Source organism: Bremia lactucae, assembly GCF_004359215.1.
Source record: "Bremia lactucae strain SF5 chromosome Unknown BlacSF5_NotPlaced_175_SHOA01000114.1_29609bp, whole genome shotgun sequence".
Lineage (NCBI taxonomy): Eukaryota > Oomycota > Peronosporomycetes > Peronosporales > Peronosporaceae > Bremia > Bremia lactucae.
In genome coordinates, this window is record NW_027152188.1 from 12,236 (window position 1) to 21,426 (window position 9,191).

Genomic DNA, 9,191 nt, shown 5'->3' on the forward strand with positions numbered 1-9,191 from the left:
CCTCCAAATATTATTTACCTTTTAGATAATATACTAATTTCCAACCTTTAAGTGTTAATTTCATGTAACGATACACCCCGTTACAGCTTTTATAATAGAGGAAAAAGAAACTGTATTAATATATCAAGTTCCTGCGCAACGATTTCTATTCTACTACTGACTTTATTATATTAATAACAAACTTTGTATGGCGCCAACTTGCGCACCGCACAATCGCCATGTAGCTTTGTCGCAATAAATAAGAGATATTTAATGTGAGGAGGAGTCTCTCCAGACAAGCTATTGATTAGCCGTTTTGGCAAAAGCCACGGCTTCTTCTCGACGACGAGATGAGCTATTTTATTGTCTTCACTCCCCTGAGTGGTACCCACTGAAGCAGGGGTACCACAAGATCTTTACGTACGATGGCTTTCTCCCCGAGTCGGCCATTTCGTCCGACTCGCATTCGTAGTCGACTTCTAAAAGAGGGGTCGTATTCACGTGGTGAATCACCACGTGCACCCGCAACATCTAGTGTTGCGCGAGTAGAAGATACTACGGCAGACGGATCGTCTGCCGCAAGAGATAACAGTGCGTCACCCGCGGCTGCACGAACCGCAACCGAAGGCGCAGCACTATCAACACCCCGCATGAATTTGTGTCTTTATGCGATGGAATTGAAAATGGTGGTTATGACCAATCAACAACATTTTTTAATTAGGTGGTCACGTAGTGACCACTCCATCCAATGACAGTCAGAGTGATTGTCGGTTAAGAGAGGGGTCATGTAACGAGGTGTATCGTTACATGAAATTAACACTAAAAGGTTGTTACTTAATATATTATCTAAAAGGTAAATAGTATTTGGAGGATATTACTTTATATAGTAATATTTAGAATTCTCATCCATAAATAGGTACAGGCCATTAGATATATTCTATCCCGCAGACTAATCAGCGGTATACGTAAACAAAGAGATAGAGACAGATAAGATTTTAACTGCATGTTTAGTATTAGTTCATAATAAAGTGAGCATTAAAAGATAGAATCAAGAGAAACTTAATTATTTTAATACAGTTTTCATTTAAACCTCTTTAAGTTAGTTGTCTTGCAGAGAAGTCTTCCTTTGCACGTACTAGTGTACGTGAAATAACGTAAGGAACCACTCGCAACTGAAGCAGTGCGAAGTGGACTTGTACTGAAGCAGTACAAGTCGTAGTGCCCCGTTCCAGTATGTTAAAGAGTACTATCTTTTCGTCAAAGGATCTGATAAATGGATTCTTTTAGATCCTTATGCGTGAAAAAGATATTTCGCTCACAGTAGTAAGCACCCCAAGCGGTATGCTATGGGAGTGGCTCGTCATGTCGCAGGGACTTAGTAATACCCCTGCTATAATTAACAGATTTGTTACCAATTTATTGAGATCGGTGCGAGATTTTTCACCGAGCTGTTTTGATGACGTCTTTGTTTATATCAGAGCCATGAACGGAAAGTCGGGTGTTGAAGTACATCGAACCCACATCCGAAAGGTTTTTACACTTATGCATCAGCACAAGTTGTATGCAAATCACAAGCAGTGTATTCCGCTGCAAGCAAAGTACCACTCCTTGGGTGCATCTTGATTAAACACGATGTACACCCGGGTACAGAAAATATCAAAGCGATCACCGATTGGCCTGTGCCAGTCGATGTAAGATACTTAGAAAGTTCCTCAGTTTAGCGGCGTTCCTGCAAAAGTACTTACGCAATTATGTCGACATCACGGTACATCTTTCTTCGTTGTTGAAGAAGAAAAAAATGAAAAGTGGTCATGGAACGCAGATTGTCTGCGTTCCTTCGAGAATATCAAATAAAGCTTGATGCAATCGCCTATCCTGGCAACTGCTGACATAGAGCGACCTTTTCATGTGTTCTGTGACGCCAGCGATTTTGCAGTCGGCTGTGCATATATATAATATGACATCGATGGCGCAGTGTGCGTCGTCTATTATCATTTTCTTCAGCTTCAACCAGCTGAACGCAACTGATTAGTGCATGACAAGGAACGCCTTGTCATGAAATATAATCTGGCTATGTTTAGGGTCTATTTCTCGAGAGTTTAAGAGCTCATTGTATACACGGACCATGCGTCTTTACGCACGGACGTAAGCAGTCCATGCCTCTCGCAAAGAAAGGCGAGATGGTTGTCATCCTTCGCGGAGTAAAGCTTCTGCTTGGAGTATAAACCAGGACGACTTAACGTCGTCGCCGATGCCTTTTCGCGCCGGCCCGATTTTGAGCCGGCTGCGCAGATCAACAGTTTGCATAAGGCCACTGATGCAACAGTAGTGCTCCGTTGTCAACATTACTCGACGAAGCTTAAAGAGCTTATCAAGAAGTTAAGGCTCTTAGAGGGTTAATGAATTACCTTAGAAATGCATCGTAAAAACTTACTAGGACTGTAGAAATTGTATCGATCCTTAACAGATCAATATACAATTGCTGGCGACTCACCTGCGTGTTGTTATCCCTACCCATTATAATTACACATCATGTATGAGTGCCACGATGCACAAATAAGGTATAAGTGGTCATCGTGGACGTGAGAAAACTTAAATCACGATAAGTCGAAACTTCTACCGGCCATCCCAGTATGAGTTTGTCCGCAAGTACATACGTTCTTGCGAAGTTTGTCAACGGTTAAAGTCCAGTGCTTCATCCCGTGCTCCGTTACAAGCCCTCTGCCTGTTCCGGCAGAGTGCTAATAGTCCGTATATATGAAATTTGTCTTCGGATTCCCCAAATGCACCCACAAGAATAATGGTATTCTTGTTTTGTTGACCGTTTAAGCAAGATGGTACATTTTGCTGCCGTCCCGGAGTCAATCACAACCAAAGGCTGTGCTCGTGTCTTTGTTGACATGATATTTCGACTCCATGGGTTACCCCTTAATCTGGTCTCAGATCGAGACACTAGATTCACGGCGGAATTTTGGAACACAGTTTAAGATGTCAACTTTCGATCTTTCTAAAACAGATGATTAGACAAAGCATGCACACCGTATAGTCGAAGAGATACTTCGCGTATATGTCCACTCTTTCAAGAGTTGAAGCGAGTTCTTGCCGATAGAAGAATTTGCTATTATCAATTTAGTGCATGCTTCTAAAGGCTCATTTTAAGGGGGAGACTCGCTCAAACAAAAAGCTTTTTAGCTCTTGCTCATCACGCACTATCTTTAAGCCCAATGCATAGGAAACCAATGTTGACTTGATTAACATCGAAGTGGACAAACTCCAACAACAATAATGCTAATACTGACTAGACAGCGATGCTGAAAGAGTCAGCATCAAAAGCAATACTATTAATGAGAACGGTAATACTCTCAATAATGAAGATATTACTACGCAGTGCGAGCCGGTCGCACTGAAAGCATAACTTATACCGAGTCAGCAATTTATTACTGTTGGCTAGAGAAGCAGGGGTCAGTTTCGTACAGGATTCCATCGCTGATGCGGTGGGCCGACAAAAACGGAACTATTACGAAAGTAGAAGAGCAAACATACTTTGAATTAAAAAAATGACCTAGTCCAACTTTCTACGTTAAACCTACCAAAACATCATGTGACGAATGTAGGCAGCACTATATAACTGCCCAGATGTATCGGCCCGTTTCGTGTACTACATCGCCAAAGCAATGCACACACGATCAAGCCGCTTCGTAGCATGCGTACGCATCCTATGTTTTGGGCCTCTCTGCCCGTACTACCTGTAAGAGGCCTCTTCCGATTTTGGCATACACCGGAACGGTCAAGGGCATCAGCCAAAGCCTGATGGGTCCGAGCCAAATATTTTTATCTCGTAGTAGTGTCTAATTCTCTTGAACCAGACGACCCACTCTTTTCTCCAAGGAAGAGATCTCATGACATGCTGTCAACAGGTCCTTTTGAAGACTGATGTGTCTTTTTGTTTGCTAGTTGTTCAGCCGCAACCTGCGCACAATCCCTCAACTGGTCGTGAATAACATTATCGACTGTCACCGCTAACGCGCGGCGAACGGATCGCTCGAGATCAAGATTCTCCCATAAATAAGGGTGTGATCTTAATCACGATGTTGAATCGGGCTCGGCAAACAAAGCGAATCCGATCTTTCCTCTCTCTCGATATCTACTGAAGGGTTCAGGCGGTGAGAAGCGCTTTCTTGTTAGAGTTTCTCGAACCACCGTGAGGCAAAGGGGGTTTAAAGGAGTTGTCTTGTTCGTTGACGAGGATATCCACCCTCGCATGATAGTTATGAGCCTCGTTCTCAACTGATGTTGGACGTCCGGGTCTCGTCTTGCAGTACGACAAGGCCCATCCTCCTCGGCAGAAGGTCTATCGGAGAACGAGCGCTTCTCGCGCTCGTAAAAGGATTGGAGGTTCTCAATCCCGTGACGCATCCCGTAAGAGATGAGGTCCTTCAATGGGGATCTTTGAGGCGACATGCTTCTTCAGGGGCATGACCTGCACCCTTAAAACAGCATGGACATGAGTCCTTTACGAGAGGCAAGTAATCCCTGCCTCTCTAGACAAACGGTGCAACTTATAGCGTGCACCGAGTACAGTCCGTTTCTCGAACCGTTCACAAGAGCTTTTCTTGTCAAGCCAGACCTCACAGCCTATGTTTTGTACGTTCTGTACAAAGGCTGTCAAAGCTTGGGACAAAAATTTGACATCCTTTGCCGTTTTGCAAGTGTACCACCGATGCCGGTAAAGCATCGATTAAGAATTCCGTTTCATCCTCACCAAGCTTGTGAAGGCTTGATGAGCTGAATAATGGAATATGCTATTGATTGTTGGTCATACTATTCCAACGAATGGGATTTCTCTTGGGGGGAAAGCAAGGCTTTTTTTAGGAGCGAACCGCAACGTAATGGAGTCCTTCTCCTGTTGTCTCATATAAACGATAAGTGTTGGCCCTGGGAGCAATCCGTAGATTCACTCAATTTCTGGTGATGCAAATTAGCAACACCTCCACCACCAGAATTTTACCTTCGCGACCACATAGTTTCTGGTGACGCGTACTAACGTCACCAGAGTAGTCATCGCCCTCGGAGTCACGGTGATCCGGCGATGCAGGTGACTTGTTCACGTCACCTGCAATGCCATCAACAGATGACATACCCCAGTCACCTTCAATGGGAGAAGGAGGTGAGATGTCTCCCACAGCAGACGCATTAGCGTCTGCTATAACGTTTGCCTCACTGACAGCTACAATGATCCGTGCAGCTGCAAGCTTAGCGGCCTCGCGGCCCACATGCACAGACTTGTTTGTCGCCATCTTGATTTCTGTCAAAATTAAGAATGCAAATAACTCGGTGTTCTGATTAAACCAATAATGCTAATTACAGGAAGAGACTTAATAATCTTTCCTGTCACCCTACATTAGTCCCTATAGTGACTTTTATTAGGGGGGGGTGTAACGGCGTAAACCGTTACAAAAGTATTATTGCCTATAAGAGGAAAATAAGTAAAGAAGTACAACATTAATAAAGATAATAATTTTGTACTTCTCTTTATTGATTTGTACATCTTTGCTTATTTCCTCTAATAGAAATTAACACTTATGTGACGAGGCACCCCGTCAGCAATGTCATTTTATACTTGTTTGTCTTGTATGTGCTGTCCAAGAACAATACAAAACGAAAACGCCGTGTCAAATTGATAGACTTTGGGTTGACAAAAAAAAGTGAGTCAGAATTTAGAGTGAAAGAGTCTCTTAGTTCTAAAGAACTAATGGGTATTGTAACGGGGCACTGCTGACTTGCGCTGCTTCAGTACAAGTCCACTTCGCACTGCCTCAGTGCGAGTAGTGCCTCATGTCACTTCTCGTACACTAGTACGTGCAGAGAAGACTCTCTTTAAAGCACTTGCTTCAAAGAGGGTTAAATGAATACTGTATTCAATAGAATTATTATTTTTTTGTTTCTATCAGTTCGATACTAACTCAATTAAAAACCAATACAAAACATGTAATAAGTCTTATCTGTCTCGCTCTTTGCGCGCGTCCAGCGCCGACTGGACCGCGGAGAAATCAGATATATTGGTATATATTTATTAATGGATAAGCTTTAAGAATATTACCATGTAAAGTAAAACTCTCCAAATATTGTCTACCTTTTAGATAACGTATTCATTAACAACCTTTAAGTATTAATTTCATGTAACGATACACCCCGATACAGGTATAACAACTCAGGGAGTCGTACAAGCTATTAATTATAATAATTCCTAGTTCAAGGGATTCAGGGGTTGAGGGGTTGGTGGAACCAAGTGTCAACTAGTGCCCAGGATTTTTTACGTTAGGAAGGCTTCTATCTCTCACAGATCAATGCGCAAGCCTTAGGAAGGCTTCTATCTCTCACAGATCAATGCGCAAGCCTTAGGAAGGCACTTATTGTATTAAGGTCAAAAGGGGAATTGCACTCTATTTAATTATCAAAATCTAAAACCTTACCCTAGCTAATTTAAAAATAGATTTCGGCCGCCAGATTTGTATCTTTTTGGCGAACACATTTGTTACCCATAATAAATGGGATTTAAGTAATTGACTTTTTCAGAATAGGATAAAAGGGTATTTTACCGTAAAGTAACTGTACCACAACAACAATTCTCCAACCGATGTGTACCATTACACGTTCACAATCCGCCAATTGCCGACAGGTCCAGACGACAGCGCTACCCGTCTTTTTTTTTCTATTTCGGCGACATGAGGCCACTGGTATGCGACGTCACTGGTTTGCGACGCCACGAGGAGTCGAAGATTTGCGACAAAAGTCGTGAAATCGTTGTAATTTTTTTCAACCTTTCGGCCAATTCCATCTTTGTTTATATATTAGATCCATTTCTTACATAGTAATATTATAGTTAGAAGGTATAAACTTCTTGCCAAAGCGCATCAGTTTGTCGATTACACTATCTTGAAATCCAAAACCTGCCTAAGTTTCCTCGCTTTGTCTGCGTACGGTGACAATTCTTCCAATGCCGTTAATGCAAGATTGTGAATGAGTCAATAAGATGCGACAAATCCGAGGAGCAGACACAAGTTTGTGCTTTGTACACAAAGCCGCTTCTTTGTCGTCTTACAGGCCTAGAATGATTATCAGATGTTTTAACGCGTCGAATAGAGTTCACATCTGCTTCGTAAGTAAGCGTGCCAAAAAGCCGCAAAATACCAGGACAAAGAGATAACCCAATTGTAATAAGAAACCACAATGGAGAAATTAATTCAACTTAGATTATGGAACCCACCGCAAGTCAGCATTTAGAAGTATTGCACTTACTCGCAAATTTAAGCCAAGTCTTGAAGTTACTTTCGAGCTAGGCCTCTATTAAAGCTGGCGTCGGGGAATGTCCTGCGGATATAACCATCCTATAAGTATCTTCGGATCGACTATGAGACACTTGATGTCGCTAGTACGAAGCTATAATCGTAGAAACATATCCTGTAAAATTACAGTATAATGCCGCTAAGTTTCGTTGTTTCTCACAAATGCGACTTTCGCGGCCCCTTTGCTTGTGGATTTACTTTGACATTTTCTTTATTGCGCACATCCTCCACATCTCGTCACGATGAAGAGTTTCAACCTTGCAACTGCCATTGCGATAGTGATCGCAAGTATTGGCGTTAAAGCAGACCAGACGTCTCGGCGGCTTATTGTGGGCGGAGAAACCGTGGAGGAGGGACAATTTAAGTACACCGTCGGTGTTCGTGCTACAGCAAATGGCTGCACCAACTGCGGTGGTACTTTAATTCATGAACGCCTCGTGCTCACGTCGGCGCGTTGCGCAACAAGAGACTCGGACGATTTTGATCCCAAATTTGCGGCAATCGGCCAGCATTTGAACATCGGCACGGATATAGATGCTGGCGAGGTGATTAAAATCGAAAAAGTCGCATTTTTCCCGGGATACAACAATGAAACAAATTTGAATGATGTTGCGCTGTTGTTTCTGGAAAAAAAGAGTCTCATCAAGCCCGTAAAATTTGGCGACGATCCACCGCTGGGCTCAAAAGTATGGGCCTTTGGCTGGGGTAGAACCAGCGATAGCGACGACTCCCTTTCAACCACGCTCCAAAGGGTCGAGCTCCAAGTGAAGGATCGGGACTGTTGTCAAATGTTTGCGATGCATTATTCAGACTCAAATTTGTGTGTCGGTAGTTCAGAAGCTCTGGACATTTCTGAACTGACTTTGGTGGTCCGCTGTTTGTCGAGTTTTAAAAAGACTAGCGACGCGACGACGTCTCGTTGGTGTGATTAGGATTGGTGCGCGAGTTCGGTGCGTCCTGCGGCTTTGGTGATCGTAGTGTTTGTATTTGCTCTCGCATGTCGCGTTATGGGTTCGTTAAGTCGTCAAACCCTTACGAGGGAGCTTCTTGACCCTTCTATCCTTTGAGTTGTCAATCTTTGTGTTTCGGTCCCTCATGTGGTCATCTCATTTTTGGATTATCCCTGTTGTATCTTCTTTGCGTTGTTGAACCTTTCTGTTTCAGCTTTTGTGCTTTTTGGTTCATTTCGTCAAGTTCATGTTGTATGAACTTGGTGTTTGCTGGTTGATGGCTTCTCTGTTTTTATTGGACATTATTGTCATTTTTCCATCTTTCCAGTGAGCTGATTCGTTTAACTGTATTGCTCTTCTGTTTTCGAAAGTATTAGCTTTTACGGGCATTTTTATCGTTTTTTCAACCATCACTTGTCGATAAAGTGTGAAATGTTGTCTTGGACGGTCTGGAAATTGCTACCTTTGTAACGGGGCACTGCGACTTGTACTGTTTCAGTACAAGTCCACTTCACACTGCTTCAGTTGTGAGTGGTGCCTTTCGTTAGGTGAGGTACACTGTACGTATAGAGGAAGACTTCTCTTAAGACAAGTTAACTTAAGAGTGTAAAATGAAAACTGTATTAATATAGTTAAGTGTCTTGTTAATCTATCTTTGTAAATGTTGTCTTAACTATAAACTAATACTAAACATGTAAATGAATTCTTATCTATCTTATCTTGTAACTCTCTTTGATTACTTCTACAGCTGATTAGTCTGCGGAATAAATAGACATAATGGTCTATACCTTTTTATGGATAAGAATTCAGGATATTATTATATAAAGTAATATCCTCTAAATATTTTCTACCTTTTAGATAATATATTAATTAACAACCTTTAAGTGTTAATTTCATGTAACGATACACCCCGTTA